Source organism: Ambystoma mexicanum, chromosome 2q (genome assembly GCF_040938575.1).
Source record: "Ambystoma mexicanum isolate Mex_15411 chromosome 2q, UKY_AmexF1_1, whole genome shotgun sequence".
NCBI lineage: Eukaryota > Metazoa > Chordata > Amphibia > Caudata > Ambystomatidae > Ambystoma > Ambystoma mexicanum.
Genome location: NC_090924.1, coordinates 1,164,156,117 through 1,164,183,437, shown reverse-complemented (window position 1 = coordinate 1,164,183,437; position 27,321 = coordinate 1,164,156,117). Strand labels below are relative to the sequence as shown.

The following is a 27,321-nucleotide window of genomic DNA, read 5'->3' as shown; positions in this document are numbered from 1 at the left end:
AATCATGCTTTTATTTTTGTAATGCTTCTGCAATTTCCCTGAGCTCCTGGTCCCCAGAACCCCTACTTTTAGCCTGGTATGGCTCATTTTGGATAATGCCTTATCCAGCTGTTGCTTTTGGCCATGGGAGGGTCACGTGAGCATAACATCAACCTGCAAGGACTCTCCAATGATGGTGCAAAGTGCTTGCCCTATGGAAGCAATGAATGAAAGCTGATCTGCACCCGTCTGCAGAGGCGTTGCTGGGGGGGGGGGGGGGGGACGGGACTGAGGGGGCTACAGCCCCGGGTCTTTTGGTTTTAGCCCCAGATAGAAGCTCAGGGGCTACAACTAAAAGAACAGCTAGCCCAAGCCCTGATATTGGCGTAGCCCCAAAACTTTTCCAAACCTAGCAACACCCCTGCCCGCCTGTTCAAGGTGGATGCCACAGTGAAGAGCCAGAAGAAGCAAATGGCTGATGAAGTTGAGGTGAAAGGAACTGCGTTGGCACCGTTGGGATGGAATATGAGGTTCTAACTGCCTCATAGATCGAGTTTATGTCGGATCAAGGAGGGCAGGTATTTGAAATGAACTTTGGCGGCTGGAGCAAGAGAGAGCAGGAAGGTTAACACCCATTTCTTATTTGCCATTAGAGATGGGTGCAAACCACTTGCATGAAGTATCTACCGTAGAATGGAAAAAAAGAAAGTTAGGCGAGTCAACTTCACCACTTCCGCTTGATGCTTTAGGACGGTCCTCTCAAGAGCCCCCTTGCTCTGGTTGGTAACAACCACCCTCCACCCCCCGGCTTCAGAGTGACGGATCCAAAACCAGTAAAAGTGGATAAAATTAAACTGAAAATCTTTTACACATCGTTCGCCACCAATTCAGACTGATACAAGAGGCAGTATTGCTGCAACAATGCAACTGCCCAGAATCCACAGGAGGAAGATTTAGGGAGAGTTGAGAATGACTGCATGGCACACCACAACCACTTGAATCCAGCAGTGGAGGCCCTGCCGCGTGAGGATAGGGATCAATAGCATCGGAGGCATACTGACAGGAAAACCTCCTAGCAGCCGTATACCCTCGTTCACGCATCCGGGACATCTTACTTAATAGCTTGTCTGTAGCAAATATTTCTAAGTTGACCGTGTGGCTTACTCCCTTGCAGCCAACAAAGGGACTCATATGCTGCAATGTAACCCGGATCACCAGATGCTCCGGTGGAGTGCAAGATGGACCAGCATGGACAGGCTCCGCTCCACCCCTCCCACCATTACAGCTCAGCAAGCTGTGTTCTAAAGCTCAGTCGCCACCATACCACTGCAAGTTGCTTTCCAAGGTTCTGTCACCGCCATGCCAAGTAGGATGAAACCAGAACTGTAAAAATCTAGGTGTGGCACAAACCGCACTAACAAAGGGGGTACCCCCTCTACTTCTCTCACTGAGGGAGAACAACCAACTGAGCACTCTCCTGTTCTAGGGGCATTTGATTTACCCTAAGTTAATAAAGCTGGTGGCGGTTCTTAAAATTTTGCTCGAACACATGCGAGACTTAGACTCTGCAAGAATAGTGTGTGTAATAGCAACAATGGTAATGTAAAGCAAGGCAGGAAGAGGATGCACAACATCATGCATTCTATGTATTACTACTGATTTCTTGTTTCTGTAAAATGACTCAATGATCAAATGTCTGAGAAAGTCACTCCATTGGGAATCGCCGTGTATTTTGGCCTCCACCAGAACAGCCTGGGTATTTCAGATGAGCACAACATCTTAAGTTTCCCTGTAATGGGGCCGCTTCATACGCACGTATCTGAAACTCTGTTTGTTTTTAGAAAAGGGCATTTTCACAGTGGCTGCCGCCTGTAAAGCAGAACGTTGCTCCGTGGAATCCTTTTTTTCAGGAATGCATGTTCAAAAACGATCTTAACGAGAGGTGGAAGTTGTTAAGTGCCTCATGGAAATGTTTCAGTGAACGCTCACTTCCTGTTCAAATGATAAATGTTATCTGTGTAAAGGAAACCCGCCAGATGTCTGTGTTATTGGGGTGGAAATGCCACTTCCTGGCTGGCCCTACAAAGGATTTCACATTGTGTGGTAAACGTTCCCCAAGCATGGATACCAGCTTAACATGAAGATAATGTGTGTGTTTGGGATATATGCAACTAATCCAATGTTTTGCAGAAAAAAAAATATTTGTTTGCCTGAACTTTTGTCACACTGCAATCTAGAGCTTTTTATTTTATTTTATTCCCAAAGGAAAATTTGAAACACACACACACACATTAAAATCAGTAACCGAATAATACAAAGGACACGTACATGAAAAGATGTGATATGGAGGCAATGCGATTCTGGCACAAAGCAAAGCAAGCCTATATTCTCCAGAGGTAATGAATGTTAGCGACTACTGGCAACATCACCAACACCTTCGCATATGACGTCACTTATTATATGATAGGTCGCGATTACCTCACACAAACTCCTGTGTGGCAGCAGTTTCCAGGTTGAAACACTATCGCCACTTGACCGGCTAAAAGATCAAGCACTGGTGTAGACGTTCCGAACGCCATTTAGAAACTGACAAAAAGACTGGCCAATAGCAGTAATGTGCATGCAGGTGTAAACAATGTGGGCACACAGCAATCCAAAAGCATAATCATCCACAGTTTGAAGATTGTATAGGAGTGAATTAAGAAGACGGCTTCCATATATTCAGATACTGTTAAGTTGGCAGTCAGAATTACAAAACCGGTACATCAGCGAGCAAAGGAAAAGTGCGTGCCACTTACGAGTGAGTGACTGAGTGTTCGTCCCGATGAGTGAGAGGTGTGTGTGTGTGTATGAAGAGCACGTAGCAAGCATGTGTCGTGTCTGTGTGCCATATTTTAGAAGGGTGTGCAAGGAAGAGACACATCTTAATGGTGTGTGTGAAAGCCACTTTACTATCTAGCTAGCGAGTCACTATATATAACACGTGGGAAGTACGACTGTGGAGAAGAGAAAGAAGTCAGCGCACTGGGAAGGGCAGGCACATGACTAGCAGAGAAGTGCAGGGCTAAGCAATATACGTCTCTTTCATAATGTCCTTTCTGATGGATACGCCTTTCCTTCCACATATTCCTCATTTTCGAACATCCACCCATGGCTGTCACAGGGTTTGGTGTGGGCTGGGAACAATAATTTGGTGTTGCCCGTCTGCTTTTTTTGCACTGCAAGAGGTGATGCAAAAACTCTCCCTTTGAGTTTATATGTGCAGCGCAAGGCCACCTGGATGCAGCTGTTGGTCCATTGCAATATCCATCAACAGGACTTGCAGACGGAGCACACTGTACATCGTCCACACAGCATGTCATGGTTGCCCAACAAATGTCATTTGCACACTTCAGTCAGACGAAAATCTATGCACATTGCTGGTAATGTAAGCTGCAGAATGCATTTCCATCACAATACCCCCTGCCAGAAGCCTTCCTTATTTCACATGTGTTTCGGCTTTCTCTAATGTGGTGTATGCGCAAAGGTACAGGAGTAGTGTGTGTCTACATAGGCCAGATAGGCTGACTGGATGACCCAGAGCTTCTTATTTATAGTCCTTGTGATTGCTATATATTTCTGAGGAATGCTCCACGTTTAGATGGCACTGTGGCCTAGTTTTCCCCGTATCCGGGTAGAATAGTTGGTATTATATCATAGTTATGTACAGGACTACATGTCTGGCGACTCCTGCTTCTAAGCACTGCAAGAATAGGTGTGATTAAAACCAATGTAGCAATGTAATAGTAATTATAATTATTATCAACCTGAGAAGGACGAGGGGGGCCGATTCATCACTGCGGCAATATGAACTTGGAAACTGCACGCTGGCACGTGTGAGTTGAGCTTTTAACTCGCTGAGCTATTCAATTGCGACACAAAATCCAGTTTAACTGTGAAATAATTTTTAAAAAAATGTATTGCTAACGTCTCCAGTCCCCTCAAGTTCTTTAAAAAATAAAATATAACTACTTTTATCACGTTTAGTCGTGGACAATGACCTATTTCTCCTGCTTCTGAGCGCTGTAATAATAAGTGTATATTAATAAAAAATGTAGCCGCCTGGCCCATTTAAGGACAACTCGCTGTTAAGATAGCTCAGTGGGTTAAGTGGGCACATGGAATCTAGGCATAATCTGCAGGTCACAGGTTTGAAACATAGCAAGATCTACACATTTGTCCTTCTGAGGATGACAAATTAGTATTCATTTCAGTTGCTGGGTAACCATTTTATGAGTCTTTTATATTAAGTGTTCTGGCGAAAGCACTAATAAGTAATGGATTATAATAAGTGTCCAAATGTTAGCATGAATAAATGCAAGCGAGGGCTCAGAATGACGGCAATGGCTTACATTTATGTCGCTTTAAATTTGACTTCTGTGACTCTTAGTCAATTTCATACATGTCTGTATAAAAATCATATCCAAGCGTTTCTTTGCTTCCTTGAGATACTAAGAATCTGCACCCTCCAAATGTAAACCCTTGCCACACCCCTGTACTGGCCCCCAACCCTTATGGTGGCCGCACACCACGTGAGAAATACCTACAAAAGAACTCATCTGGGTACGTGGACAAGGCCGTTTGGTGGAGGAAGGAGTCTAGAATAAAGCCAGAGGATCATGCAGGCTGTCCAAGCAAACTGCAGAGTTTGTACGTGGCAAGTAGGTGACTTCTGTGTGCGTAACACAGCGGAGGAAGGGGCACAATCTGAGCTGCAGTAACACTCCTTTCACAGCCAGCATGTAACCTGCCATGTCCCTGTTGGAGGGTGATGAGAGGTGAAATGGCCGAGGGAGTGGACACTAGTCTGATAGCACCAGCAAATTAACGCCTCCCTTTGAATGTATCCGAGCTTAGTGGATACACTCACATGAAGGTGCTAACAAAGGCACTCTGCCGGTAATAAAATGACAACAGAGTCCACAATGAGGCCCCTGCAAGAGGGAGGCATGGGGTGGTTTGCCACTCCTGCCCTCTCTCGTGACGGCCTTGCATGCACCCAGGGACATACTTGCGGCTCTGCACTGCATTTTTGGTGCCATTGACAGGTCTGCATTCCTACTGTCCTCGCAATTTTACCCACACTCAGAGACCAGGTAACTGCAGAACTGCAACAAGTACCGAGCAATCCTTATAAGGTGTGAGTCGATGGGGAATCTTTAGAAGGGCTCATCTATCACAAAGAATATTAATGAAAGTCAAATAATTTGCTCTTCTAATAGACATCTTTCCAGAGTCCTCATTTTTCAAAGACTACAAAAGCAGCGCAGTATTGGAGGAGGGAGGATAATGAAGAACCAGCACAGCAACAAAACGCTTGCATACGTTGCAGCTAAAGAATCCAGGCAGAAATGCCTGAAAACCATGTGCACCGTGGTGCACAACAGGGCCTGGCAGATGCAAAATCAGGAATAACCTTATGCAAGGCAAAAGTTGCAGTCAGACCTCCGATAGAAATAGCCTAGAGAGCAGTAGGGGCTTTTACTGTCAATGCATGGCACTCTCAGATGCAGGGGACATTCCAACTGGTCAGAGTCTGTTTAGTCACAGCTTTTCCATTCAGGCATCAGCAAACCTCATAAAAAGGTGAATGTCCTTTCTGAAGTCTCTTGTTTGAGAAGCATAGAAGACAGGGGCTCTTTTAGGACCAGGCTATTCATCTTGGGTAGGATAAGGGAAAAAGCCAACTAACCTTCTTGGTATGGTGGAATCCAGTCACCCTCCCGCCTCTGCGGAGATCAGGTAAGGAGGATTCACAGAGTGCCTGGAGTTCACTCACCTGTCCGAGGTAACGTCCAACAAAAAAATGACCTGAAGAGTACGCATACAAAGAACAGATAGAGATGGGGTCTGAAGTAGCCACCATTATCAAAGTTAAATCATATTTACATCGCACACAGGAACAAACTAGTGTTGGAGAAGGGTCGAGCATTTTAAAACTGCATCACTGCAGGCACAGCAAAGAATGTCTCTTGCTCCACAGCCCTCTTAAAGAATGAAATAGCAGCCACGTATCTGTGACTATCTAGGATGCCCTTGCTCACAAGAGAGGAGACAAACACAGAGGAAGTGAAGCACACAAGGGGGCTAGAATCACTTCCAGCACCATTTCGATAGCATCAGAAGGCATACATGGACTTGGTATCCTGTTTCCTGACAGCAGCACGAGGTCTAGAACTTCATCTGATAAATGCCAGCCTCTGCATTTCACCATTTCAACAGCCAGGAATGAAGGCTTGGGTTGTCGCGGTTTTGGTGGAGGAGACTTCATCCTGCTTGGACAGCAAGTTTACTCTGGACGAAGACACCAGTGTCGACAAAGCAACATGCCCATAAACTTTCGGCATAATGCCCTCCTGTCCCAATCTGGATGGAACTGTCAGAATCATCAACCTGCACCTCACATTCACACACCACATGGCTGCATTAACCAAACAACCTACAACTGCACAATATAAACCACATCCTTACCCCCCTCAAGACTTCTGCACTACAGTCCAAATACTAGTTCTGTCCAAGATGGACAATGGGAATGGTCTACTCACTGGACTCCCCAGCAGCACCCTTGCCCCCTGAAAGCCACACAGAATGGAGCAGCAAGAGGCATCCTGCACGTATCCAAACACTGACACATCGTCCCAGCTCTTTCCCAACTCCAGAGGCTCTCTGTACCCCAGAGAATTGCATTCAAAAGACTCTACAGTGTACACAAAGCAATCCACCTCAAACCCCCATTCTATCTGCACAACAAACACCAGACAAGATAGCCAACAGCTCCAGTGCATTCCACTCCACTCTGCAAACTAACATGCACACAAAAACAAGCATTCACCCAGTGTGCACCCAGAGCCTAGAACACCCTACCACTCCACATCTAAACCACACCCTTCATCACCAATTTATAAAAAAAAGCCTAAACACAAATCTTACCCGCACCTAATCCAGCAACACCACCTCCCCTGCGCTCACCAGTCTAATCCTTTCACCATATCCTTAAAAATGTAACTTCTTTCTCACCGCCCACTTTACGAATGTTTGGACTGTGTAAGACGCTACAAGAACTTGTGAGTAGGGCCAGCGATGCACAAAAGTTCAAATAAAATAAATGATAAAATAAGGTGGGCCCAAAAGTTCACAATCTCCGCAGTACTAGTCCATTGTGTGGGATTGGAAGAACCTCTTACAGCAGTTTGGAAGTCTAACCGGCAATCAACACGTTCCCCTAAAGCTCCCCTTGGAGGAAACTCCTTGGAACAGAATCATTCATGCATTTTGTTGAGACTGGAAGCCAACAGTTCCACTTGGGAAGTTGCACAGATGGCAAAAGTCTCCTCTAGGTCTTCAAGCAAAGCTCCAACTCATGCAAGAAGCTTGGCGGATCTGCCATGACATTCACTGTCCTGGCCAGATGAGCTTTACAAAATTATGCAGTTACCAGGACAACGGTCGCATGGCTTCTCTGCACAGTACAGACTGCACACCACTTTTCGTATCGGCGGTAGTACAAAACCACAATGTGGTCTGTCAAGATTTGGAAGTAGTTCTTGTCTAGTTGTCAGAGGGTAAGAGCTATATAGAGAGCGCATAGTTCCTGTAATTTGATGTTCTCTCAGTCCGCTCATCCTAAAATTGTCTTCACCAGCAACCACAGTCATCTGATGCCAAGGAGGGCAAACTGGTCCATCCTCATCCCATGGTCTTTGAAAGACCATCACATAAGATCATGCAACAATATCTTGTTCAAGCCCTGAAGCAGATCCATCATACTGCTTCAAATTGTGACCACTGGCATCACAACAGCTAATGAAGGGATCTCGTGCAGCCTGACCCGTGGCAGCAGTAAAATTATCAAAGCCATGAGGCACAAGGGAGGGGATCGGGAGTAGGCTGAGACCAGATCTTTGGTCAAATTCTGAAAGAGAACCATCTGTTAAATGTTCGCTATCCATTCTGAAGAGAGGCAGATGTACACGTCATCTATAGAGCCAGCCCCCTGACCTCCGGCATATTGGAAGAACAGCAAGAAAGTGCTGTGCATGACACCTGGTATCATCCCAATATCACATTGAAGGTATGAGAGACATTATGCACTCAGACAACCATACAGAATGTACCCTCAAACTGAAATGGTAGACATGAGGCTGCAGACACCACTGGACATAGAAGAACTATAAGCAAAATTGGACAGAAGAGAAGTGAAGTCACAAAGAAAGAAGATACATAGATGCACTGAATCGTTGAATGGATGTCCAAAGAATGAAGGATGTAACTGAAGCAACAAAGTAAACTTATATGCAAATATGAAGAAAACTATATACATGAAGAAGGTAAGTGAGATGTAGTAGACGTATATACGTAGAAACCCAAGTTAGATAAGACAACGTAGAAGCCTGCTAAAGTATATATGTAATATAATACGATTAAAAGCAGCCATGTTAAGAAAATGGTTGTTGGCATTGTATTATAGTAAGCAAGAAATCTTGAGCAGAGACCAAGGCTGCAGAGCTGACAGGCGCTGGAATATAAGTTCGAGCGAGAACAAAGGTTATTTGCTTGGTTTAGGATCAAGGATGCCACAGCAAGAAGCAACTGCGAGGAATGAAAAGAGTCAAAGAGGATAAGCCATGTACGTAAGACATATTTCTGGCAGATTAAGTAAAGAAGTGAATAATTATAAGTGCCAAGTATTGAACTATCAAATATGCAGAAAGTGCATGCAAGACGGAGCAACCAAGTCTCCAAAGGCCAAGAGGAGTTATAGCACCCAATATAATTGAATTAAATAGCACTAAATAGAAGGACAGAATGGACAAAATGATGGCCTCTTCACACATGGTGAGACCAGAAAACAAGGCTTATTCATAAAGCTCTAGAGAGCAATGTACCTTCACTCCCTTAAAAGTTCAGAAGAAGACAACAGCCAGCAATCTGAACTACAAACAAGAAGCATTGTTTAGGGCCTAACTGATAAGAGATGGAAGGCTAATTAGCTAAGAAAGACAGTTGTCCGATGTTGTTCCCCTGCACCTGAGTTTTACTGCTTATGTGCTGCTAACGAGCCGAAAATCCAAGGTTGGAATAGAGCGCCAACCAATCATGAGAGTCTTCGGGCACCATACATTGTTGCAGTAGCCTATCCGCTGCTGGCATTATGCTAATATATGTATTTTATGTAGTTAGCGGGTGTAGGAGCAGTTAATGATGATATTAACACTTACATGAACTATAGATATATACGTTCCCTTAACCAATCCATTCACCAAATAGGTTTTATTGTTTGCCACGTACCATGAGGTCATAGGTGATGTACATCAAGGAATAAAGCCTTTTGCACAATGGAAATGAGGTGAGTGTGTGAGCTACAATTTGTTTGCCAGGTTTCCCTATTTTATTGAACTGATAATAAAGTAGTATTTTGTCATATTCTTTGAGTCTGTCTGGTTATTTTGGCCTGAGATTATTGATTTGGTAATCCCATTTGGCACTTGGAACGTTGCAGGTGCTATTACACAATTCCACTCGAAGAAAAGTCCTGACTGCAAGCATGTCCATCACTGTATCAATAAAAATACAGGTGCTGAGATGGAGATGAGTTTCAGTGGGAACCCCAAGTTGTAGAGTTTGCAGGAAGTTCAGAATTGGATCTCAGAATGTGTCCAGTGAGCGTGTACAGACCGGCCTATCATCCAGGTATGACAGGTCTTGCAAATTCTTAAAAATCCTTGCATTTGCCTAACGGTTACTGGAGACAAAACATTTAGCAGTTTATTCTGCAAACAGGTGACTGTCACCATAAGCACACTGCATATTTTGCACAACTCTGCCACTGAAAGACCTGCCATACACACTGAAACCTTTATTTGCCATTTACTGCAAATAAAGTTTGTTTGCAGTAAATGTAAAAAAGTTTCAAACCTCCCCATATTTGCCAGCAAGGTCTAGTACAATGCAAATGGTACTCATCCTTCATAACATCTCCTTGCCGATGTGAGTGGGCTGGTAGATTTTGCGAGCCCTGTATGAATCAATGTGGATACTTTCCTTTCCGACGAGTCTACAGCCAGTAGCTTTGTATAGAGACAGAGCCAAGGAAATTAAGAAGGAAAAAGCTGCAAACAAAGTTTGTTCCCCCGACCACAAACCCCAGACACCTTTGATGCCTGCAATAGATTTGGACATGGAAATAGGATTCTGGAAGGTCAAGGGACATCCAACAGTTGTTGAGGTTTAGTGCTTGAAAGATTTGGTCCAAGGTCACCATTTCATAAATTTGCTCTTGTGCAAGAACAGGTTCAATAAACAGTCCAGTATGGGTCTGAAACTGCTCCCTTTCTTGGGTATAAGTGTCAGTCCTGCCCTTCCCTTCCCCCTCTCTGCAGAGGCGCCCCTCTATGGCTGCTGTGCTCAGCAGTTGTGGCACTTTTTTCCAGGATGTCGGCATCGGAGGGTCTAAAGGACATTGAAAAGAAGGTGGGTTATGTAGCTTACATGTAATACAACATATTTCGTTACATAATACACAAGCATTTTATATATTGCTTTTTCAATTATCCTTTTTACAATAGCAGCAAACATTGGTTGGAACAGAGTGAATATTCGAGTAGTTATACACTGGGCCTTGGAAAGGTATCTTTAGGGTGTGCGGGTCACTTCGCTTTAGTATTAATATTTTGTATTATACTTTAACCATTAATTACTACACATTCTTTAGCAACAGGAATAAGGCTGAGAGACTTGAGGGTCTAGTATTTATGGTTGACACTTCATCTGGGGAACTGGGCAGGGGGGGTCAGGGACACCATATATTACTCGTGCAGGGGTTAGGCACGGGGTCGGGGAATGTTTGAGAGGGATGGTTTTTGTTCTTTTCCAGACTCCACCTACAAGTCCGGTCACTCCTAGGGCAATGATGTACTGTGTAAGGTAAATGATACAGTGTTTGTTCTGTTACTTGTTCGTGTCTAGTTGCTCGTGAGAACGGGCTTTCAGCGGATCTGCCATGGGGTGGAGGCTGGGGGAATTGCAGGCCTCTCTGTGTGCGGTCAAGTGGGGGCCGAGCTGCAGCTTTGTACGCCGGCTATTCTGCATGGGCCTGAGTTTAGCACACTTAAAATGGAGTCTTGCTTATTACAAAATGGTGTCTATGCTATGCCAGGCTACTGGCCGTGCAGCCTCACATGTCGATCCGGAGCCGCCCTGCCTCCCGAGCCCAGGTGCATGGGGGCTGCCGACGAATCATGAGCCTCACGTAGGTGGGCAATGCGGGGGAGGGGGGTCCTACAGACCTATCCTCCGATACATTTATTCGAACTTTGTTGCAGGAAGGGTAGGCAATAACCCCGAGTAAAAACCTCAGAGACCGGGCATCGGGGATGTTCCACTCCTGCTGAAACATGTAGAACTTTCCCTCACACTAGTGCCAAATGGTGAAATTACTCAAAATGTAAGTACTTTTCAAGCAGGGTAGCAAATGGGACAAAGAAGGCAGAACTATTGTCTCTTGGTATGCATTTTCCTTTGGCACAGAACAAGTTACTTTCTTACCTGGTAACGTTCTTTCGATGGGATGGTCCGACGACGTATTCCATATCTATGACAGGTAATGTCCACAGCTGTGCTGCTTCGGAAAATCTTTGGCGTCTGCATCCTGCGTCGATGACGTCGATGCACCGTCCCCGAGGACTTCCTCCGACGGCCGACGTCACCCGATGTGATAAGTAGGACGCACGACGCCCATAGCCTCAGTTTTTTCCCAGAACGTGTGCCACCAGTTTTCTGCCAGTCAGACACACAAGGCCTTGCCGAACGCAAGTTGCAATCGCAAAAGAAATTCTGTAGCGGGGAAGGCAGGGAGGGAGCAATATGGTATACGTCGTCGGACAATACCATCGAGAGAACGTTACCAGGTAAGAATGTAACTTGTTCTTCGAGGGGATTGGGTCCTCTGACGTATTCCATATCTATGACAGACTCCCAAAGCAGTACCAAGCAAGGAGGTGGGAAAGAATTTAGAATACAAATTTAGCATGCCCAATCAAATTGCGGAATAGAGAACTGCCTTGCCAAAGGCCAGATCTTGCCCTCTGATGGAATCTAGGGAATAGTGACGTACAAAAGTATGTACTGAAGCCCAGGTGGCTGCATCACAGATGTGACGAATAGGAACTCCCCTCTGCAGGGCAGTAGATGCAGCCACTCCTCTGGTAGAATGGGCCCGCGAGCCAGCTGGAGGGTCCTTACCCGCCAAGCGGTAACACTCGAAGGTAGCTAAAATAATCCAACGAGACAAAGTCTGTTTCATCACAGCTTGTCCCAAACGCTTTCCAGCGTAACCAATGAAAAGTTGATTGTCCACTCTGACCCGGGACATGCGCGAAACATAAAAGCTCAACGCTCTCCGAGGATCAAGCCTATGGAGCCTCTCCTCTTCCTTACCAGGATGTGGAGGAGGATAGAACGCCGGAAGAACAACCTTCTGGCTCAAATGAAATTCCGAAACCACCTTTGGAAGAAAAGAAGGACGAATTCTAAGGACAACCCTGTCCTTATGAAACACAGTGAAGGGTGGCTTAACTGAAAGTGCCTGTAACTCACTCACTCTGCGAGCGGAAGTAACCGCAACCAAAAGAACAAGTTACTTTCTTTCCTGGTAACGTTCTTTTGATGGGATGGTCCGACGACCTATTCCATATCTATGACATGTAATCACCACAGCTGTGCTGCTTCAGAAACTTTTTTCGGCGTCTGCGTCGATGACGTCGATGCGCCGTCGTCGAGGACCTCCTCCGACGTCCGACGTCATCCGATGTGATAAGTAGGACGCACGACGCTCGTAGCCTCAGTTGTAGTTTTTTCCCCCAGAACGTGTGACATTAGTCAACTGCCAGTCAGACACAAAGCCTTGCCGAACGTAAGCTACAATCGCAAAAGAAATTCTGCAGCGGGGAAGGCAGGGCGGGAGCGATATGGAATACGTCGTCGGACCATCCCATCGAAAGAACGTTACCAGGTAAGAAAGTAACTCGTTCTTCGAGGGGATTGGGTCAACCGACGTATTCCATATCTATGACAGACTCCCAAAGCAGTACCAGAGCAAGGAGGAGGGAAAGAATTTAGAATCAAAATTTAGAATAGCCAATCAAATAGCAGAGCAAAGGACCGCCTTGCCGAAGGCCAAATCCTGTCCTCGGATGGAATCAAGGGAATAGTGACGTACAAATGTATGTACTGAAGCCCAGGTGGCTGCATCACAGATGTTGCGAATAGGAACACCCCTCTGCAGGGCAGTAGATGCAGCCACACCCCTGGTAGAATGGGCCCGCAAGCCAGCCGGTGGGTCCTTACCCGCCAAGCGGTAACACTCCGAGATGGCTAAAATAATCCAGCGAGATAAAGTCTGTTTCGTCACAGCTTGCCCCAAACGCTTTCCAGCGTAACCAATAAAGAGTTGATCGTCCACTCTGACCCGGGACATGCGTGAAACATAAAAGCTTAAAGCTCTCCTAGGATCAAGCCTATGGAGCCTCTCCTCTTCCTTACCAGGATGCGGAGGAGGATAGAATGCCGGAAGAACAACCTTCTGGGCCAAATGAAATTCCGTCACTACCTTCGGAAGAAAAGAAGGACGAACTCTAAGGACAACCCTGTCCTTGTGAAATATAGTGAAGGGAGGCTGAACTGAAAGTGCCTGTAACTCACTCACTCTGCGAGCGGAAGTAACCGCAACTAAAAACACAGTTTTCAGAGTTAACAGCCTCAAAGGGCAAGAATGTAAAGGCTCAAACGGAGCACCCATAAGAAACTTAAGAACAATGTTTAAATCCCAACCGGGCACCAGGAAAGGTGACGGAGGGAACGCATTAGTGAGCCCTTTCAGAAACTGTGAAACTAAAGGGATTTTAAAGTAAGAACACTCTTCAGACGAGCGCTTAAAGATGGACAGCGCCGCCAGGTAACCTTTAATGGTACCCACTTGCAAGCCCCTGTGGGCCAAAGAAAGTAAAAAGGACAGAACCATGGGGATGTCTCATGCAAAAGGATCCACATTCTGAACTCTGCACCAGTCGCAGAACTTACGCCAACGGCAACGGTACAGAGACTTTGTTGCTGGCCTTCGGGCCGAAAGCAACACCTCCATCACGTCTTCAGGGAGGTCCCAATCCTTATACCTCAACCTTTCAGAAGCCAAGCGTGAAGGTTGAGGGATCTGACCTCTGGATGGAGAACCTGACCCCCCTCCCGTGAGAGCAGATCGTCTCGGTAGGGAAGACGACGTGGAGGGCAGATGGACAAGACGAGAAAGTCCGGGTACCACGTCCTCCGAGCCCCCGCCGGAGCAATGAGGATCATCCGGGAACCGAACTTCCGTAACCTCCGCAGCACTTGCGGGATGACGGGGACTGGAGGAAACGCGTACAGCAGCGGGAACGACCACTCCACCACAAACGCGTCTCCTAAGGCTCCTTTTGGAGGAAATTCCCGCGAGCAAAACCTTTCGCACTTCCGGTTGACACTGGAGGCGAAGAGATCCACTTGAGGGGTCCCCCAAAGGGCGAAGATCTCCAGGAGAATCTCCTGAGCCAACTCCCACTCGTGAGAGATCGCGCTCTGCCTGCTCAGAGCGTCCGCCGTCACGTTTTCGTCTCCGGCCAGATGAACTGCCGAGATCAAAACTTCCTGCTGGATGGCCCAGAACTCGAGCTGCATCGCCTCCCTGCACAGAGGAAGTGACCCTGCCCCCCCCGCTTTTTGTTGAGGTAGTGCATGGCCACTATGTTGTCCGTCTACATCAGGACACTCTTTCCTCGCACAGTCGGCAGAAAAGCCTTCAGGGCTAGCCTGACGGCCCTCAGCTCCAACAGATTGATGTGGAGTCTGGACTCCAACGGAGACCAAAGACCGCTGACTGTCAACTCGGCATGAGCTCCCCATCCCGTGAGGGATGCGTCCGTCACGATCGTCACCTCCGGCCAGGGCAGCCAAAATGGGGCCCCCTTCATCAGATTGCCCTCGACGCCCCACCACAGAAGGTCCCGGGCTACCGAGGGCGGCACCTGAACAGGGTCCGACAGCCTGCCGGAGGACTGAGACCACTGGAGCTTGAGTGCCCACTGCAAAGCTCTCATCCGCAGACGAGCCTCTGGCACCAAAAGAATGCAGGATGCCATGAGGCCGAGCAGTCTCAAGAACTCGGACGCTGGGAGATTCTGGGCAAACTGAAACTTGTGCACCATCTGCTGAATGTGAAGAGCCCTCACCTGAGGAGGAAAACACTGCCCCAGGGACGTGTCGAGCACTGCTCCGATGTACTGGAGCCGCTGCGTTGGTGTCAAATGGGACTTCTTTAAATTGTGAAGGGAGTGGCAGGTGATGAATAGATGATCCAGGACTTGCTCGGGAGAGCTCCCCCTGATCAACCAATCGTCCAGGTAGGGGTAGACGTGAATCCCCCCTTTCCTGAGATGCGCTGCCACCACCACCATGAGCCTGGTGAAAACCCTCGGGGCGGAGGACAATCTGAACGGCAGGACCCGAAACTGAAAGTGCGAGTCGCCAACCGCGAACCTCAGGTACTTCTTGTGCTTGGGATGGATCGGCACATGGAAGTAAGCATCCTTGAGGTCGAGAGACACCAACCAGTCCTGAAGTTGAAGGGCCTGGAGGACCTGAGAAAGAGTCACCATCTTGAACTTGTCCTTCCTGAGGAGTTTGTTCAAACCGCGCAAGTCCATGATGGGTCTCAATCCCCCGTCTTTCTTCGAAATCAAAAAATAAGGGGAATACCATCCCTTGTTCCTCTCCGCTACAGGCACCAGTTCTATGGCGCCTTTCTCCAGCAGGGCTTGAATTTCCTGCACAAGGAGCGGATCCGGACTCTTCAAAGAGAGGTTCCCTGGTGGATTGTCGTGAGGCCTCTGCCGAAAAGGAAGACAGTAGCCGTGGGATATGATCTCCAGAATCCACACATCCGAAGTAATGGCTTGCCACTCTACAAGATGCTGCGCCAGCCTTCCCCGAACCGGCGAACCATGGGATCTGGACTCATGACTGAGTGGTAGCGGCTGCGGCATTGCCTGAGGGCAAAGAGGCAACTGCCCGAGCGGCCTTGGCGCCTCGAGTACCTTTGTTCCCACCTCTGGCACTCTTACGATGGCCTCTTTGACTGCTTGCTCCTCTCGCTTTATTGAAGGACGAGCAATAGCGAAAGTAACCTCCCCTCCATTGCTGTCCCCTAGGACGAAAAGGCAGAGGTTGGCAAACTGCAGCGCCCAATGATTTCGCTGCAGCTTTGGAGGTCTGCAACCTCTCAAGGCTCTTGTCAGCCTTGCTGCCAAAAAGGTGTTCACCGCCAAAAGGCATGTTGAGGAGCCGGGAGTGCACATCAGGAGCGAACCCAGACTTCCGCAACCACGCAAACCTGCGCATTACGGTGCTCGCCGCCATGGACCGGCTAACACAATCCGCCAAGTCCAAACCCGACTGAACGGCCTCACACATAGCATCCTTGACATCCTGAACCATAGCAAGGAAACCATCCCGTTCATCCCCTTCGGGAATATGATCAGCCGCTAATGCAACACAGTTCCACAGAGTGTGTGTGAAACGAGACAAGGCACATATGGAATTGGCCGCCTGAAGCGCCATACCCCCCGAAGAAAACACTTTCTTCGCCAGCCGTCAAAACGTTTGTCGCCCCTATCCGAAGGGATGGTAGGATACAACGCCTGCTTTGCCGGGGCCGTAGCCGCCTGCACCACCAAACTCTCCGGGGTGGGGTGCCTAGACAAGTAGCAGGGGTCGCTACTGGCTGGACGGTATTTTTGTGACAAAGACTTGCCCACTGCCGGGAGACTCTCCAGAGCAGTCCAAGCCGCCGCCACCCTTCTCTGCAGAGCCATATGAAAAGGCAAAACCGGGTCAGTGGATGGACCGAGATCAAGGATGTCCGTGAGATCATCCTGAACGAACTCCCCTGGGGGAGCTGACCAACCCAAGTACTCGGTAACCCGAGACATAAGGCGCCGATATGAAGAATCGGCATGAGTGCCAGGCTCCTGCCAACAAAACTCCACCTCCGGAGAGGTGTCCGGTCCACTGGCATCATGCAGCGACTGCCTCAGGTCATCAAATTGGCTATGGCCCGAGATAAGGTCATCTGGAACTGTAACCGGAACCAGGCCGCCATCAGAGCCTTCATCACCCTCTGAAATGTACTCCAGGCGGGGAGAGGAAGACCTCTGCGGATTAAAGCAGTGCCGGACCTTAGCCATAGCCTTTCTAGGGGCAAACCCCATGCCACGGGGTCCCTCCGACACCGCCGTCTCAAAAGGCATTGAGGGTGCCGAACGAGTCGGAGCCGGCGTCGACGGAAAAGGCGTCGAGGGCGCCGAACGAGTCGGCGCCGGCGTCGACAGAAAAGGCGCTGACGTCGAGCGAATCGGCGTCGACGTCAGCTGCAGCGCCGCCAGTATCGACGGCGTCGACACAGTCCTCGAAGCCGGAGCTCTGAGCGTGTCTCTCGACAACCTGGGCGCCGACAGCGTCGACGACCCCCTCGGAGGCGAAGCATCGAGAGAAATCGTCGACGAGCTTGGCACCACAGGCGTCAACGTCTTCTTCGAAGGACCGGGACCTAGAATGGGCATGGCGAGAACGGCTACCCTTGTCCGAGCAGGACCTCTCCCGCGAGCCGTGCCGACCACCCGAGCCCGAAGGCGTACGGGCAGTGTCTCTCAACCGGTGCCGACCGACCCCACTCGGAGGTGCGGACGGACCGGTGCCCTGCGATTCCAGAATCGCTAGCATCTGCTTCCCGAAGGAAGCCCATTCCTCCGGTGTCGCTTGCATGGAGGGATAAGCGACCCGCCGACGGTCGGATTCCTCGGAAGAGGTCGGGGAAGGCGACCTATGCTGGCGCTTCCTGGAATGCCTAGAAGAGGCGGAGGAGTGGCAAGACCGACTCCTGGAAGGAGACCCACCGGACTTCCGACGATGACGCAGAGAGTCACCCCTCGAGTCATCGGTCGAAAACCCCGCAGACCTCGACTTTCGGGGCTAAGACACTCGGCCTACCGACAGCTTCTTCTTGCGTTCCCGCAAGGCCTTTGCAGTGAGCGACTGGCAGTCGACACAGTCGTCCGTATCGTGGGCCTCCCCGAGGCACCAGAGGCAGGCGTCGTGCGAGTCCGTGACCGACATCTTGGACCCACAGTCCCCGCAGTTCTTGAAGCCCGGACGCGGGGTTGAAGACGAGAAACACATCGCCACGAACAGGTCTTCACAAACATACCGAACAGGTCCAACGAACCGAGAATAAAAAACAGCAACTCCAACGAGTCGAGGCGTACCGAGATTCACAAAGCGAACACGTTCGCGGAAAAAACGGAACTGAGGCTATGGGCGTCGTGCGTCCTACTTATCACATTGGGTGACGTCGGCCGTCGGAGGAGGTCCTCGGAGACGGCGCATCTACGTCATCGACGCAGGACGCAGACGCCAAAGATTTTCCGAAGCAGCACAGCTGTGGACATTACCCGTCATAGATATGGAATACGTCGGAGGACCCAATCCCCTCGAACATGTCACTCCTGTGTCCCCTTACTGCCTCTCAGACAAGGCGTAAAATGAGCAAAAAGAGTTGCTCCTTGCAAAAGAGGATGGAAGGTGCTCAACGGCCATGCCCTAGATTTATCTGTAGCTTTTGAAAGCTTTACATTTGTTCAACAGACTCCTCCACCTTGGTACCAAACAGATCAGTTCTGCCAATGGGCATGTCCATAATGTTGGCCTGGAAGAAGAGGCCAAAAAAGAGGCCTGCATCCAAGGATGTCAGCAACATTCGTCCTTGTGCTAATGCACCTGGTAAACAGTCTCATGCGTTCCAACTAGCCTACACAAATATCTTTGATATTTCCAGGATGTAAGCTACAAGTTCAACTAAAAGGCCCAGGCATCTCTGGGGGTAAGTTGGTTTAAACCTCTGTGACCAATTTGCAGAGTGTGTAGTAGTAAAAGGCTAAGGTACAAAAGGCATTTGTCATCTTCAGCACCAAATTTCCAGACGCAAACATCTTCCACCTACAATATTTTGCTTCAGCTATCAAAAAGAAGAGAGGGGATGGAAGCTGTCTTTGTATCAGAGTAGCTTCGACAAAAATGCTCTTGGGTGTAGGATGGGAATAAAGGAAGTCGGTGTCTTTGGCACTGGCCTGTGCTGATCTCAAGATCAATGCTGAAAATGACAGATTCAGTTTTCTGCCCCGGGGCCAATATAAGCAGTGAAAACGTGGAGCCAAATGGGAGCAAAGACTCCTCAGGATGTCTATTCACCAAGATGCCAGCAAGGGTGTGCTTATTATCGGAAACAAAAGGGAGGTTTAATTAATCTCCACTGTCTTTTCACAATACGTTGGAAAGATACATTTATGGTTCCAAAAGGGGGATACAGGAAAATCGAGTTCAGGTATGTGTCCAACCCAATAGTCTCCCAGGGGACAGGCGTTCGCTGGTAAGTCCCCCAGCTTGTGAGCGACTACCTTCTTGTAGCCAGGACAACCTAGGGACCCCCCCCCCTTGCTCAGGACTAGAAGAGGAAGCGATATAACAGTGTCAAATGTCTCTGATACTCATTTACAAACTTTACAAAAATGCCTACACTTGTTTGTGCACTGAGAAACCAGATTTTACTTCTGGAAAGTGCTCAACTTGAATGTTTTGATCCCAACTAATTGTGTAGCTGTCTCTTGGCATGCTACCGCATATCAACTCCAATCTGCTAAAATATGAATTTTGGTGCTGTTTACCAAATACTACTACTCAAATATGAATCAGACTATTACAGTTTAAAATGTTGCTGTAACAGTGAGATTGTTAATGTAACGTTTGTGGCTTAGTGATTTTAAAAATTCTAAAGTTTGCGAAGTCCCTGGAGAGGTGCAGAAAGAGAGGGGATAAGGCGGCTCTGTGGGCCGGAAAGCTAACAATTTGGTGATTTGACCCCATAAAGGTGGCATATGGAGTTCCGAGAGACTCTCTACCCGGCTTCAGGCTTTTGCAAAAAGGGTACAATAGCCTGAGTGATAGACAAGAGAGAGATCATACGCAGATGTACTTATGTACAACATTTTGCAGAGAAGCGAATCGGAGGCTTTCATTATTATCATTTGGGTATTTATTGAGCGCAGACCAACCTTCAGGAATAAACAGAGCACTTTACAATCATAGGGAGAAGAACACAGGGAGGAAGGAACAAGTTACTTACCTGTAACTGTTGTTCTCCAGCATGGGTCTGGCATGGATTCACATGCTCATGAATATTCCGCGTCGTCAGGCTGGGAATCCTCGGTAAAGAAAAATCAGTATCAGTTTAGTTTCTGATCTGTCTTTCGTAGTAGTAACCAATCATTGAACTCTGCGTCATACTGACCACAGCCAATGACTGCCATCTCCCTAAGCCCCGCCTCTGGCAGCCATCTTCAGATTTGGTAGCACGTGAAGTGGCAGTATGACCAGGTGAAGAGCCGCAGAGGGGTAGGCGGGAGGGTTTGCATGTGAATCCATGCCAGACCCATGCTGGAGAACAACAGTTACAGGTAAGTAACATGTTCCTTCTCCAGCATGGGGTCTGGCATGGATTCACATGCTCATGAATAAAAGAATACATAGCAGTACACACATGCACAACCACGGGAGGTGGCAAAGGCTCAACATTAAGCATTACATCCAAAACTCAACAATAAGCAATTCTTACCTCCTCACCAGGCTCACCTTAGGCGAACAGGTTGCGCAGCACTGCTTGGCCGACCCTGGACTCCTCCCTGGAATCCCGATCGATGCAGTAGAATTTCGTGAAGGTGTGCGTCGACCTCCACGTAGCAGCCCTCCAGATGTCCAGCAAGGGCACACCAGATAGGAACGCTGTGGTAGCTGCGATCGCTCTGGTGGAATAGGCTCTCGGACGGCCAGGCAGCGGTCAGTTTGCCAACCGATGATAGTACATGATACAGCCGGAGAGCCATCTGGAAATGGAAGCCTTCGAGAGAGCCTTCCCCCGATTGACAGGTCCAAAGTTCATAAAAAGTTGTGACGTCTTCCGAAAACTCTTCGTGCGGTCCACGTGTAACGCTCACCTGATTCCCGTAGAGGCGCCGGTCTTGACTGGGCGTATACCGTATCTTCAAAGGTGATGTGTAACACATGGCTGGCTCTTTGGGCTGGACCTCGGTGCACTGTATGTCTGACTCGAAGGGTAAGATGTCTGCAGATAGAAAATATGGGATTAAGGAACTGGGTTATTGAATGTCTCTCTCTTCTTCCCTTTCTCTTCTCCTGTAGAACCCCAAAGGTTAACGCTCTCACCTTAGGTAAGTGAACGCTGTGCTCTCCATCTGCCTCGGGGCAGGGTGCTGTAACCAGTTTCTTCACTGGATAAGGGGAGCAGGCCTCTTGACTTCAGAGGACTGCTGTCCGTCGTTTACTGCACGAACGGTAAGTTTCGAGTAATTCTAATGTCTTTAAAGTCTTCAGTAATGATGTCTCTTGTTTTGCAGGGTTCCGGCGATGGCGGATGACGGGCTGAAGTGAGTTGAAGATGGAGCCCGTGTGATGAATAGAAGCGCCTGGAAGCACGTAAGTAAGCGCTTGTTGCCTGCTTCACGATGCGCTCTAACTGTCTTTTTATTTTGCAGGTACAAGTTCGGAGCGGCTGCAGGGTGCCGGAATACCCACTGGGTTAGATGTGGAAAGGAGTAATGGCACGTGAGTATTAAAGTTCCCCAATGTCTTTAAACGCACCTTGTTTTGTCTTTCAGATGCGGGATGCAGCGCCGAAGGCCTCCGGAGCGTGCGAAGAGTTGGTAAGCTTTTGTCTTTCAGATGCCGGAATGCAGCGCGAGGCGTTGGTGACAGCCGATGGACCAGGTAAGTGAAGAGCTGTCACTGAAGACCGTAATGCTAACCTGTTCTTTCTTGTCTTTATAGGTGTTGCTGAAGACTGGATTCAGGATGGTAAGCCTTTTTCCTTAGGCCCAGGATCAGATGCAGAAGACACGATGAGCGTTCTGCTGCAGAGGATGCAGAATAACGCAAAGCAAGATTCATCCATCGGGTGTGGTTTAAATAGCCTCCTGTAGTGCTTAGGTGTCTCCTTCCACAGCCACGCCTAGGTAAGAAAAGAGTTCCTGCTTTCCAGAAGAGTTCCAGTGTTCTGAATCTAGGGAGTGGCTCCTGCCCCACCCAACAGGAAAAGTAGTTCCAAACAGAAGAGGATCAGAGGCTCAACTGGCAGGCAAGTAAGCAGCATGGTCTGCTGCAGGTAAGTCCACCCAAGCATTATGAGCCCGGCGCTTCCAGCGCTGGGACTGGGCATATTTATGAGCCTGGTGCCACTGGCGCCAGGACTGGGTCCAAAAGGTCCCAATTGGGACTGGTTGGCACTCGGAACCTGGGTTATGGATCTGCTTCCAAGGGAGTTGGGAAAACCCTGACCTTTTGGAAGCAGAGATCATGACACCACGTAGAACTTCAGCGCTCTAGCCACATCCAGCAAGTGCAAAGTCCTTTCAGCCGGCGACGAAGGCGACGGGAAGAAAACAGGCAACACCAAGGGTTCGTTGAGGTGGAAGTCCGACGGCACCTTGGGCATCAAGGAGGGGTGCGTCCTGAGCACTACCCTCGTGTCGTGAAAAGTCAAGTACGGGGGCTTGCAGGAAAGGGCCTGGATCTCTCCCACCCGTCGTGCGGAGGTGATGGCCACAAGAAACGCTGTTTTCCACAAGAACTTCAACGGAGCTGAGTGCAGAAGCTCGAACGGAGGTCCCATGAGCTTGGTCAGCACCACGTTGAGCTCCCACGCCGGGGCAGGGGCCTTCACCGGCGGGAACGATCTGAACAGTCCCTTCATGAATTCTTTCACCAGACGAGACCACAAAGACGTCCGTCCCGTGGTTCTGGTGTATCGGGAGATCGCAGCAAGATGAATCTTGATGGAAGCGTGCGCCAGTCCAGCCTTGGCCAGCGTCAGAAGGTACGGCAGTACCTGGGGAGCCGTAATCCGTAGAGGGTTAATCTTCTGTGCGTGGCACCAGACAGAGAACCTCTTCCATTTGTGTCCGTAGCATTTAAGAGTTGAGGACGCCCTGGCCTTTGCAAGAACCTTTCTGCAGTCGGCCGGTATGTCGTAACCTCCAAACACTAACGCTGCAGGAGTCAGGCCTGCAAGTTCAGCGACTTCGGGTCGTGATGGAGGATGGCGCCTCCTTCCCTGGAGAGAAGATCCACGTCCACTGGCAGCTTGACTGACGGGGACGCTGACAAGTCCAGAAGGTCCGGGAACCATATCTGCCTCGGCCACGTAGGTGCGACGTGGATCAGCCTGCACTGTGACCTCTTCAGCTGGTTGATGAGCCGGATCAGTAGCGGCAATGGAGGGAATGCATATAGGAACAGGCCCTCCCAGGGGAACGAGAAAGTATCGCCCATGCTCCTCGGCTGGGGAAACCTGCTGGCGAACCTCCGGCACTTGGAGTTCGTCGCCATCGCGAACAGAACGATCTGGGGTGTGCCCCACCGTCGGAAGAGGCGGTCCACTAGATCCTGTCGTAGTTCCCACTCGTGGCGCAGCTCTCTGCTGAGCGAGTCGGCGATGGTGTTTTTTATTCCTGCTAGATGAAACGGCACCAGAAACATCCCTTGGGCGACGGCCCAATGCCACAGATCCTGCACCTCCTTGGACAGGGCTGGGGATCTGGTACCGCCCTGCTTCCTGATGTCGACTGAATCCAGCGAGCGTCCAGGAACTCCTGTAACGGGCGAATCCGAAGCCTGCACAGGCGGATGAGATAAATGCAAGAAGACATCATTCCGAGGAGGGACTTGATGGACCTCACCCTGGCCGCGTCCGCAACCAGCATCCGCTGCACCTTGCCCAAGATGGCCCTCGTCCTTTACTCCAACGGAGAGGCCAGAAGTGACACTGTGTCGAGCTTTGCTCCCAGAAACAATGCGTCCTACGCGGGCACCAGGTGGGACTTGGCGTAGTTTATGGAGAATCCCTGATCCGTGAGTAGTTGGACGGTCCTCGCCGTGTGCTCCGCGGTGAGCTCCTTCGTCTTTGCTCGGATGAGCCAGTCGTCCAGGTAGAGGTAGACGTGGATCCCCTCCAGGCGCAGCCGCGCCGCCACTGGTGCGAGGCACTTGGTGAACACCCTGGGTGCCGACCTCAATCCGAAGGGAAGGGCTCTGAACTGGTAGTGACGCCCTTGGACCACGAATCTGAGAAACTTTCGGTGTCCCTTTAGGATGGGGATATGGAAGTAAGCATCCTCCAAATCCAACGACGACAGGAAATCGCCCTCCTCCAGCTGACCCAGGACGTGCTGGAGGGTGACCATCCTGAACTTCTGTGCCTTGATGAATTTCTTCAGTCGTCGTAGGTCCAGGATGGGACGCCATCCTCCCGTCTTCTTCTTCACGAGGAAGTATCTTGAGTAAACTCCGGAGCCCCGAAGCCTCTTTGGGACGAGCTCGATGGCGCCTTTCTTGAGCATCGCCTTTACCTCCAAGAGAAGTTGAGGGACGTGATGTTCCTTCCTGGCCACGGGGGGGGGGGGACGCGCGGGCACTTCTTTAGAAACTTGAGCGCGTGACCCTGGGCCAGGGCGTCCAGCACCCAACGGTCGGTGGAGATGGACTCCCACACGCTGACGAAGCTCGCCAGCCGGCCTCCCACTGGGGTGCTTCGGTGGGGGCCCGACCCCACGGCCGGTTCAGTCCTGCTTCGACGAGGCTTTGCCGCCTTGTCCTCCTTGGCGACGACGGCGGGGTTCGCCCGACTTGCCTCGTTCCCTGTAGGCTTCCTGCGACGACGAACGGGCCGCTTGACGATAGGTGGAAAATCCGCCGCCGGAACCTTTGGAGGCACTCTGCTTGCCTCCGCCGCTCCGAAAGGGCGGCCGTCGTTGCTGGAGAACACCAAGAGCCCGGGCCGTCTCTGTGTCCGTCTTGATGGCTTGTAGGGAATCGTCCACTGTTTTCCCCAACAGGTTGCTCCCGTCGAACGGCATGTCCAAGACTCTGGTCTGCACGTCCTGACGGAAGTCAGTTGCCTTGAGCCATCCACGCCGCCTAAGGCACACGCCGTTGCCCAACTGGCGAAATCCAGTGTCAGCGATGTCCGTCGCTATCGTAATGGCGTGGTCCGACGCCACTTCTCCTTCCTGCAAGATCTCTAGGGCCTCTGCCCTCTTGTCGTCTGGTAAGAAGTCCAGCAGGGGGGCGATTTTGTACCACAATTCCCTGTCATAGCGGGCTATGATAGCCAAGGCGTTGGCAGCCTTAATAGTCGTTGCTGCCGATGATATGACTCTGCGTCCCATCGTGTCCAATTTCTTTCCCTCGCCGTCCGGCGGGGAGGTTGACGTAGAGGCCGAGGCCCCCCCCGCTTTCTTTCTGGCCGCGGCGGAGACGACCGAGTCCGGGGTCGGCTGTGCCCGAAGGCACAAGGGGGCTGCGTCAGGGACCCGGTACTTCTTCTCGTACCGATCACTTCTTGCAGGCGTTGTGGATGGGTTCTTGAGGAGGGCGAGACCCTCATCCCAGATATCGTCCAGTAGAGGTACAGCGAGGACCGTCTTCCTCTTGGTCTCGCGCCGTTGATAAAGGAAACCTTCCTTCTTCTTCTCTTCCGGGCAGAGCTGGAAAAGCTTGGATGCCCTGGCGATCATGGCGTGAAACGATCCAATCTCGTCGGGCGGGGAAGCCCGGGGAGGAGGTGACGACGGGAGATCCTCGTCGTAAACCTCGTCGTCTGTACCCGTCGCGGCCGTGTCAGTCCCTGTATCATCCCCACGGGTCGTGGAGGAGGGCTGAGCAGGGCGCGATGGTTGAAAAGGAGGTGGAGGATAAATCCTTCTTCATTTAGGAAGAGGGCTCCCAGAAGGGCCTGGCTCCGGGTCCCCCGTCGGGAGCGGTTCCTCCGTTGGTGGTAACGGCAATCTCGTCCTTATCTCTGAGCATAAGGACTGTATAGCCAACAAAATGGCCGCCGAGTTGTCTTGCGGCACTGGTTGAGGGGATTCCGACGGGCGGTCAGGAGCCCCGTCGGCACCCTCAACATTCTCGTCGTCTCCTACGTCGGGGTCCCTCCCGACGGGCTGGTCTTCTTCCACGCCAACGCCGTGGCCTAAGACTTCGATCAGCTCCTCCTCAGAGGTTGAGGCCGAATCCACAACGACCTCCTGCCCCCCCCTTTTCTTCTCCGTCGGAGGTTTCACAGGGGTCCTGTCGATGGGCATGAAAGAGGACTCCCTCCGCGGTGGCAGGGAGACACTGGGCCCCGAGGTCGCCACCACTGGTGTAGCCTCCACAGGCTGAGCCAGGGCTGCCGCGACTGTCTCGATAGAGGCCTTGGCCGGGTGGATCAAGGCTTTCACCACCTTAGGTGCGCTCACCGCCTTCTCCTTGGGGGGGGGGGGGGTCACCGCTTCGCTCCCCCTCCGATGGGGCCTTCGAGCTCGACCGGGGCCTCTCCAGGAGCTTCGCCGGGTGCTCGGCCTTCCTCTTACCCGAGCCAGAGCGTTGGCTCGTGGTTGATGGCGCCGGGGAGGATGCGCCCTGCCTGGCGCCCGTAGAGCCCGACCGTTCGCCGCTCCCGGTGCCAGCGGACTCGCGGTGCTTGGCCTTCTGTTGGACCCCCGTCACCGGGGCACCCACAAAGGTCTTAGAAGACCACTCAGACTTCTTCTTCTTCTTCTCGCCTCACGGGCTCTTCCCTTCCAGCCAGTTGGCGAGACGCAGATGGCGGTCCTTCATGGTCCGCTCCGACATATTGCCGCAAAACGCACAGTCCTTCTCCACGTGCGTCTTGTCCTCATGCAGGCAGTAGAGGCAAAGGGAGTGTTCGTCCTCCTTAAAGACATTCTGAAGCTGGCATCCAGGGCAGTCCCTGAACAGCTTTCCGGGCGTCGAGCTTCCCTTCTCCTGAGCCATGATCGAGATGGGCCTGAGAAACTTCTCGAGTCCTCCAAAAGCGTGGCTCGACGAAATCTTCACACCCTTGAGGGGCGTAGAAGAATCCGACACGGGTCCCCGTTGATCGGATAAAGAAACGGTGGAGCTTGAGGCTCTTTTGACCGAAAAAGAGAACATTTTCTTAAGAAAAAGTGTGAAAAAAAGCACTACAGCTCGAGAGCAATAGCACGAGGATCCCAACACTTGAAGAACGTGCGGTAAAAATCTGAAGATGGCTGCCAGAGGCGGGGCTTAGGGAGATGGCAGTCATTGGCTGTGGTCAGTATGACGCAGAGA

At 50.4% G+C, this 27,321-nt stretch overlaps 1 protein-coding gene across 2 annotated transcripts in view; it reads right to left on the bottom strand.

Annotated features, from left to right (window-relative positions):
• Positions 1-27,321, bottom strand: part of SLC25A13 (solute carrier family 25 member 13) — a 1,524,563-nt gene that overhangs the window by 331,300 nt on the left and 1,165,942 nt on the right. The window lies entirely within an intron of this gene.